This window comes from Syngnathus leptorhynchus, chromosome 12 (assembly GCF_054491065.1).
Source record: "Syngnathus leptorhynchus isolate UIUO chromosome 12, UIUO_Slep, whole genome shotgun sequence".
NCBI classification, from domain to species: Eukaryota; Metazoa; Chordata; class Actinopteri; order Syngnathiformes; family Syngnathidae; genus Syngnathus; species Syngnathus leptorhynchus.
The window spans coordinates 6,005,358-6,014,543 of record NC_141206.1 but is presented as its reverse complement, the minus strand read 5'-3'; positions in this window follow the sequence as shown (position 1 = coordinate 6,014,543).

Genomic DNA, 9,186 nt, shown 5'->3' with positions numbered 1-9,186 from the left:
TTTTGTATTTTTAACTAGAATGACTAATTGTACTGTACCGGGTCCTGAATACAGACCTGGACTTTTTTTAATTGAATTTTCTACATGATGACATTGAATTGTCTTTTCCTGGACTAAAGGGACAGCGTTTCAGTAAACAACAAACTAAGGGCAGGGGAGATGGAGTTGAGATTGTTCTTCGCCGGTAATACAATCAAAACATATCGTCCGCGATGTACGGCTGTCACGTGACCCGCTTCATTTGTCATGTATGGATACACGTTGCTCATGTTTGTGCTGATGTGTCAGCAAGGCGCCACATTGTAGGCATTTCAGCACATACTGGGGCAAAAAATGGGGGAGGGGCAACCGGGGAAAGGATTTAGGGGGAAGATGACCGAGCTTTGTGTGCCCTGTATGTGTGCAATTGTTGGTGTTTATGTGGCGAGCCTTTAGGTTTTCCTGATATTCTTCTGCACATGACAATCCCGACAGAAGAACACAAACACAAATGAAAAAAATGCATTTTTTTAATGCAGAAAAAAGGCCACATGCAGTCATGATTTTTTGAGACGGTCAGCACTATATCTACTAAAGTCATTAAATTTAGAATAATAATTAAATGAAATTAAATTAGATTAGAAGTCTACAAATTGCCATTAATCGCATGTTCTAGTAATTTGAAAGAAAATTGGACATTTATAAATCTTTCTTTAAAAATATCAATCATTGTATTTTAGGCAGGAAATTTGAATGATCAAAAGTATTAGTAGTATCGGTACTTGATATCAGTATAGGTGACAAGAACTGGAAGTGGTATTGAACATTCTTATAAAAAGATCATTTGGATGCCCAATATGAATGTTGATATAAAGTATTGCACTTCATAGCATCTGGATTATAAGCATGAATCATCACAAATCACTGGAGGATATGAAGTTACGCACAGACCGGCTGAAAGTGGAATAAAAGGCAATTTCAGCCAAACACCACCAATCTGGCCACAGTGTATTCTCATATGCCACTGATATTAAATAATTCAACACCAAACACTTTCCAAGTGCACTAATCTCCATGTCTTTGTGTGTGAATAATGAATGCAATAAAAACTCATCTGATTTGGAAAGTGGAGATAGAAAAAAAGTGGCCAGACAGTAGAGTATTGGAAAGGAAAGACTGACAGCTGAGAGGGGATGTTTGTCACACCCGCAGCTGATCGATGTTGTCATGAGGACGTGAACGACCCCTGGGGGGGACAAAAAAGTCTGAGGATATGAGACACTTGCGTCATCCAAATGGAATATTTTCCTCCATCCATCCATTTTCTGAACCGCTTAGTCCCCACGGGGGTCGCGGGCGTGCTGGAGCCTATCCCAGCCGTCATCGGGCAGTAGGCGGGGGACACCCTGAACTGGTTGCCAACCAATCGCAGGGCACACAGAGACAAACAACCATCCATACTCGCACTCACACCTAGGGACAATTTGGAGTGCCCAATTAGCCTATCAAGCATGTTTTGGGGATGTGGGAGGAAACCGGAGTGCCCGGAGAAAACCCACGCGGACACGGAGAGAACATGCAAACTCCACACAGGGAGGGCCGGAGGTGGAATCGAACCCGCACCCTCCTAACTGTGAGGCGGACGTGCTACCCACTGATCCACCGAGCCGCCATATTTTCCTCCTGTGATTGATTTTATACCTCGTGGGGAGAGGACAAAAGTATTGGGACAGCTGACACCAAAATAATAAGGTCTTGGTGTTTTTTCTGTGGCATTTTCTGTCCATTTGTCCTTGACATAACTCCAAGTTCGACTGCCTGCTATTTTGGTGATCTTTATGGTACAATTAATAGCTTTACTGATGTTTAGAAGGAGCGTAATTCTGCTATTATAATTTTAGAGAAGAAGAACAAAGCCATATTTCAGCACTGCCTAGTTTTGGGTGAAAAATAATAAATGTCAACGACTAGAAGTTTTTGTATTTCATCCTATCACTGCTTCATAGCAGCCTCTGGTGGATTCAAACTTCTTAACAGCTTTTATTTAAAAAGAGTATGCAGGGCTTTATGTTCTTCTCCTATTGTCAATTTAATTCTTTTGTGTGGTGCTGATTGATGATGTTTCATTCCCCTTTTTTCATTCATTTATTTTCAAGCCACATCCTTCCACTTACTCAGCATCCAACCATGCACAGCCTCAAAGACACAAAAGAGACTTGTCCCGTTTTTTTCTTTCTAACCCCCCCATCGTCTCTCTCTTTCTCACTCTCTCTCTCCCTCTCTCGCTCCCCCATCCCTCGCCTCTCATATCCAGTGTGAGGCTGTGACTAAAGCGCCCTCTCTCAGGCTGTTCGCTCACTGAGCGTGCTCACTGGCACCACCGCCGCATGTTTTCACTTGGCTCTGCAGGAATCGGCGTGCATTCCTCTTTTCTTTTGACATAACCTCCCCAACACAGTTTATTTTTGCTTGTGAAGGGGCTGCACAGGAGGAGCAATACATTGTTGAGCCCTGTGCTTGGACTGGTTGTGGATGAGCCGGAACCAAGGAAGCAAGCCGGACCTCCTCGGAGGGGTTTTTTTTTCTCTCTCTCTCTCTCTCTTCCTCATATTGGGATGGAGGTGTGGACTTTTGCTATCACACTGTCTTCTCCTCCATCGCATATGCCGCTGAAGCTGAGGGGGGTGTTTGCCTAGGAGGCTTTTATTTTCTTCATCAGCCTCTCCTGCTCATCTTTCTCCCAAAACAACATCTGGAGCTGTGAATGAATGTGTGTACGCAACAATCGAATTGTGTTTTTGTTTTTTTTGCGCTTGGATTCAACAGTTTTGAGAATCTAGAGATTAATATCTTCTATTCACATTCATTTTTGTCTGTTTACTCTTGTATGTTTTAAGTCTCAGCTCTTATTTTGACTGACTTGATTATAATTATTATTATTTTTTTGGTACAACACCTTTCTATAATTTTGTGACTGGGGTCGACCTGAAGACTTTCCAGCCAGTAAAGATCAGGACCTGTCACCCAATCAGCCGCCACTATCCTCCATGTGACCTGCTTGATTCATCTTATCTCTGAAGGTAAGACTGAATATTTTAAAGTCTTTCAGGGGTTTGATTTATTCTGAATCCATCCTCAATGTGATTGTTTCCCGCGTTATTTCCCCCCCAAAATAAAGTTTGCAAGGCGGTGGCGCGTCAGAACCACGGACAGCATCACCGCTTCCTTCTAGTCGTAATGGGAGACATCTGCTTCTTATCTCCCTGCATGCTCCTCAATTTAATGCATAATTGGTTATAGTCCATAAACACGGCATTGGCTGCAGTACCACTGTGTTGTTGTTGTACATGGAGTCGAGCACAGAGGCAAAAATGAGTGCGATGGGTGAGCAAGGTGAGCGAGAGTTGCCACATGCTGACAAAACAGCATGACTTGCGAGTCACTGCTCCTGTAGACAAGTGGGAGCCCATCCATCTATTTTCTAAACGGCCCAGTGGTAACCATACTCGCTTATTTTTAGATAGTCACCAACTGTTAGAATGGTCGGCAATGCTACTTACTCATTGTCGGGTTTTTTGTAATGGACGCATTTTGCAGCAAGGTGGCTTTGAGCATAGTTTTTAGAATGTTCATGTTGGAAACTTTTGGCTTCAGCGGTGGATTCTGTCAAGTTGTCAGAAAGGTTAGGTAACGAATAATAAACATTTCAAATTAAAATCAAAATATCTAAAAAACATATAGATATAATATAAATGTATAAAATATTTTGAGCAACAAAATTAATTTAACAGAAATTTTACACAAATTCAGTCTCACTAAAATTAATTTCTGGTTAGCATGCCCGCCTCAAACTAAAATTGAATAATTATATTGATATAGAATAATAATTCATACAATTCATGTCATGGCCGCGATCTGATCAAATAGTCTATTTAGTGTGAATACAATTACACCAAGGAATCATTTTCAATAAAATAATTGCCAAGATTTTTTTTAAATCTCAAACAATCCACTCGCTCATTGTGTTTTTAAGAGGCCCTCTAGCAATGGCAGAAAAGGCGGGGCCTGGGTTCCCATGGCGACATGCACCACTGACCCTCTGAATAACCTTGGCCCCCTGGGAGATCAGTCATACTCTCCACACACACACACACACGCAAACATACACACACACAGCGTGACTGTGTGTTTTTACTGCTGATGTTTCAACACGAGACCCTCGGCCATTAGAGAGCTGAAGAAGAGATGGGGAGATGAAGGATGAGGAGGAGGAGGATCTGAGATATCAAAAGAGCTTGATGAAAAAACATGAGGAAAGGCTCAGTAAGAGGAGGAGGGGGCTTATGAAATACGTTAAAAAAAAAGGGGGGGGGGGTTTTCAATGATGGTAGAAAAGCGAAGAGGTAAATGCAATTACATGTCCACTTGAGTGCTCACCCAGCAGCCTTAATTACCTTTAAAATGCACCACAGGGAGCCAGCATCACTGCAAATCCTGGACCAAGCACATAAAGACAGGGAAGGATATGATCATGTTAAATAGTCACCACCCTGCTACTCCCTTCCTCCATCCCCGCTCCCCCACCCTCTTCTCGGCTCCACCCTGCCGTGCTTTGTGATGGAGTGTCCTCATGCACCAGTCGGTGGTCAGTTGACCTCATCCCACTGAGTGATTGGTGGGGTATGGTCATGCTGGGGTGGGGGGGGGTTGTAACAGGAAGTAGCAGGAGAGATTACATTATTCCATTTGATTGGGTCATTATTAGCAGCTCTGCTATAGCACAGATTTTTAAGTCATGATTTTTTTTGCGGGGGGTAGAGGCAGCAGATAGTTTTATAATTACTGAAATTCCTCCCCCTTTTAAATGAAACACATGCTATTCAATAGTTTTATTTTAAGCATTCTGAGCGGTAGACTGGCATATTAGCTCTCAGATGTTGTCATGGCAATTCAATTCTTACTTTTAGGGCCCTATTTTCATGCCCAGCGCAATTCTACTTATTGCCATCCTGCTGAATTACACTTGCCAATGAGTGTGCATCTGTAATTATGCATAATCCGAGAATAAACAAAGTGTGTCTTTGTGCTTGTTTAGAAAAAAACTACACGAGCATTTTACTGTGTTGGATTACACATCTAAATGCATATTTCAATATTTATTTCAGCTTGAGTTGTGGATAAGATATTTTTCATGCTTGACAAGTTGCAAAACAGACCTCGAACTTTTTAGTGCAAAGCGCCCACTCAAGTAACAAAAAGGTGATGCTACTCTAAGTCAACCAGTCGCCATAGTAACACAAGTTCTCATATGGTTGTTGTTTTTCTCTGCTTTTCCTTCAACTAAACTGTATATATTTGTCAAGGATGCTTAAGTACGCCTTTTGCCACATCTAAAGGAGTATTTATTTGTATGTTTTGATCTAAATACCCCAAAGATCCAAAATTATACAACACTATACAATGCCTATTTCGAGTCTTGCTGTAATCAGCCTGATTTTGTTTAATGGGAGTAATATACAAGCAAAAACTACGCTAATCTGTTCATGTAAAAAAAAAAGCAAACTTACTGCAGCTCTGCTTACCTGTTGCAACGCGAATGAAAAGAATCTGGCCCAAATTAGACATGCTCTTACACTGTTTAATTTTTCGGCTTTGTTTTCAGTCAATTCTCACCAAGCTGTAAATGTAATATTGAGCACAGTGTCACATTTTAAGCAGCATCATTGTGCAGAAAGGAGCTGACGCTGTATCGATCTTGTTATTTTTTTCAAATCCATTCCATTACCAGATTTTGGTGAGTCATTATGTTCTATAGTGGGGAGCACTGAGGAAGGGGATGTAGGCTGTTGGCAATATCCAGCGATGAATTTCGACATTAACTTGTCATACAAGCTTGAGAAAAGATTTTGAAAGAAATTGCTACATTTAATAATAGAAGACCCAAAATAACAAATAGCCTTGTACATAGCATCAAGCTAACCCACTACTTTATTGTGATACTCAAGTGGGGCAGCACAGATGTCACACCCATATAAAAAAGTAATTGAACCACTGTTAATAGTGGGTTGTGAGCTATAAAAAAAACAAAAAAAAAAAACCCCACATCATTCTTAACTTGAAAGCATTTCCTTTAGTCTGACTCCGGGGAACGCACACCAACTCGATGTTATATGCTCTGTAGTTTAGTCCCTCCATCTGCGCATCACAGGCATTGTCTTTCGTGGCTCAGTAGCTGTTCAAAGTCATGTTGAAACAGATGCCTCGCGGTGCCTCCCCGCATCAGCTGAGCAGAGGGGAAGGAAGAGAAGAAATGGATAGGAAACCAACTGCTTAATGTGTTTGCATTGGTAACGCTTTAGTTGCTCATTAGAAATCCACAAGATGGCACCAAAATCCTGTCTCGTAGGAAGCAAGTACAACGGCGCCAATAAAATATTTTGAAGTGATACATCTCAACTTTGGCAAGCTTTGGACAAGGTCTAACTTTAGCCTGGGTCGTTAGTGGAGAGACCAATTTGGAAGTGTCATTTTGAAATCAAATAATCTGCGAGTCATTTATTGTTAATAATACGGTTATGTTTGAAATGTATTTAACCTATGCATCATAGTTGGCAGTATTTTTAATATTTGACTATTATAAGCATTTTTCAATGTTTAGGATTGTTCCACTAGGATTAGTCAAATAAAAAAATAGATGAATATAATTTATCGTTTCTTGAAATTTAAATAGAATTTTGATATCGCAAGCTGATGGTCCGAATTTTCCCTTTTAAGTCCACTTTCTGCATTGCGAACATGTTTCAAAATGCACTCCTATCACCTTTGTCACTCTATTTCATAGAGGCAATCATTTTCCAAAGACAGGAAAGTGAAAGGTCATTTGTTTCTGACTGCTCACTGTGCTCTTCTTTGTTAGCACCAAGAAAGGTTTTGGCTAAAACTAGCGATATACGGCACAGTATAAGAAACGAGTCAGCGAAGTAAGGTAGCCTGTAATGTCTAATATAGCGATGACGCTGGAGTGTGGTTTTTTTTTTTTCTGCTACTGTGGTCATAACATCACACGGTGGTTGCGGAGTTGCAATGAGACAGTGTCAAATCCGAAATGTGACACCAGGCCAGGTTGAATCAGGTGATGCTGCAGTCGTGCGGACAGGACATTTACTTTTGTCACGGCTCAAAAGCTAACTGACTCGCCAAACCTAGCATATAAACTCAAAGGAGTGGGGGCGTTATTATGTAAAGTAAATAAAAGAAGAAATTTTGCCACAATTAGACAGGAAACAAAAGATATGCTTGGTTGTTTAATTTCGCACTTAACGGGTGGGCAAGAACTCCAGAGAGCCAACTGTTTGTGTGCAAGCCCTTGGAGAAGTCAATATTCCATAATTTGTCCCTTTTAAACTTTCACTCTTCCACTCAATAGCCACTTTGCTCTTTTATTGATTAATCAAGGACATTGTATGGATCACGACAAAGTTCTTCATTCTCCTGGAAGAGGGACCCTCCCATCTGTGGTCTCTTCTCAAGGTTTCTCATTTCCCCTTTTGTTGGAGTTTAGAGTTTTTCACATGTCTTGAGTGTCACCTAAATGTTGAACAGAGGCTGTGATGTACCAAAGTCAAATTCATTGTTTGGCACCCGCGAACATGACAAATAAAAACTCTAAAATCTTAAATTAGCCTCAGAGATTTTTCAATTGAGTAGTGCTTGTGTTGAATGTGTCATTGGCGCTAAATTCAGTTTCTCAACCAAAAAGAAGCTCAATTAGTAGGACGAAATGATTTTTAGATTGAATGAATAATCAGCGAGCAACAAAAGGTTGTCGATTGACACTGTCGTTGTCGGAACAAATTACACTTCTATTCTGAGACGCAGAGAGAAAGCTGGAGAAGTTAATCACAAAACACACACTTGCATGTGTATGTTGACAGCTTAAACGTATAAGAGTGCCAATCTCATCGTTCTCCACCTCGCAAGTGCTCCCACCCCGCTCCAGCTGAGAGCTTGTCTGCGGCCATTATTTCTCGCAAAACCTCCGTTGTGATCTCTGCCATGTTCCATCAAAGTGTGGCACTTTATTCCCACATTGTTGTCTGAGCGCGTTAGCGCCGACCGAGGATTGCCGCTAACCTCGTGTCACCATGCGAGACCAACACCAGCCAAAGCAAAGCGATTACACACCGCTGTGTGTGTTGAATATTTAACACAGTGGAAAAGACAGTGATCAGGTCATTAGGGTAGTGAATGCGCTGGAGGAAACATCAAAATTCCCACCATGCAGAACCCGCTCTGGTGGTAGATCCAAAATGAGGTCAAATTGTGCATTGAATATTTTATCTAAAGTTGTCATGCTAATGTAGTCCATTAACATAATGGTTAGCATTATTAATGATTCTTGCGTATATCTTATTGAACATTAGAATTGGAGTCAGCCTTACTTTATGCTGCTTGTGATAAATTTGACAAAGCTCAACATTTATTTGCAAAGTTGTCATGTTAGTATACTTATCTAGCATATTGGTCACCCAATATTGAGCTTTTTTTTTTTAATAGGTCAGCTGTCTTATCTACATGTCGTAAATCATAATAAAATGAATTCTGACCAAGTGGAATATTTATATAGTATTTATTCTACTCAATGCAAACTTTATGTGCGAACAAACGGTACAGCAGTCCCAACATTTTTTTTTAATCATTTTTATCATTGGATTGTTTGATTATTTGTTGTGTTAGCATTGACTAGTGTTTGCCTTTTGTTAGCAGGCACCATTTTATCCCCTATCCTGTTTCACTTCCTCCCAGCATCTTGTCTTCATTTCATATCCAGTCATCATATTTGTCTCTCATCCTGACCTTCCCCTCCTCTCTCTCTCTCTCTCTCTCTCTCTCTCTCTCTCTCTCTCGTTTATTTGGCTCTTTTCCAATCTGCTCTTTCATTCTGCGTATCTCGATTGCTTGTAATCAAGCATTCTCAAACAACTTTTACTTTCCCCTGCTCTCCCCAAACGTCTACGCTGACACAGCAAGCAGCACTTGCCAGACAATTCTATTCCATTTATTTGTAACAGCTGGATAATTTAATAAGCGGTGGCGAGATGACACGCTGGTGTAATCTACTTGATGGCGCATCTCCATTGTGAGCCTTCTGCGCTTTGGTGATTCTTGTCGTCCTGCTCTTCACTTTTTTTCTTCTTCTTTGCTCCG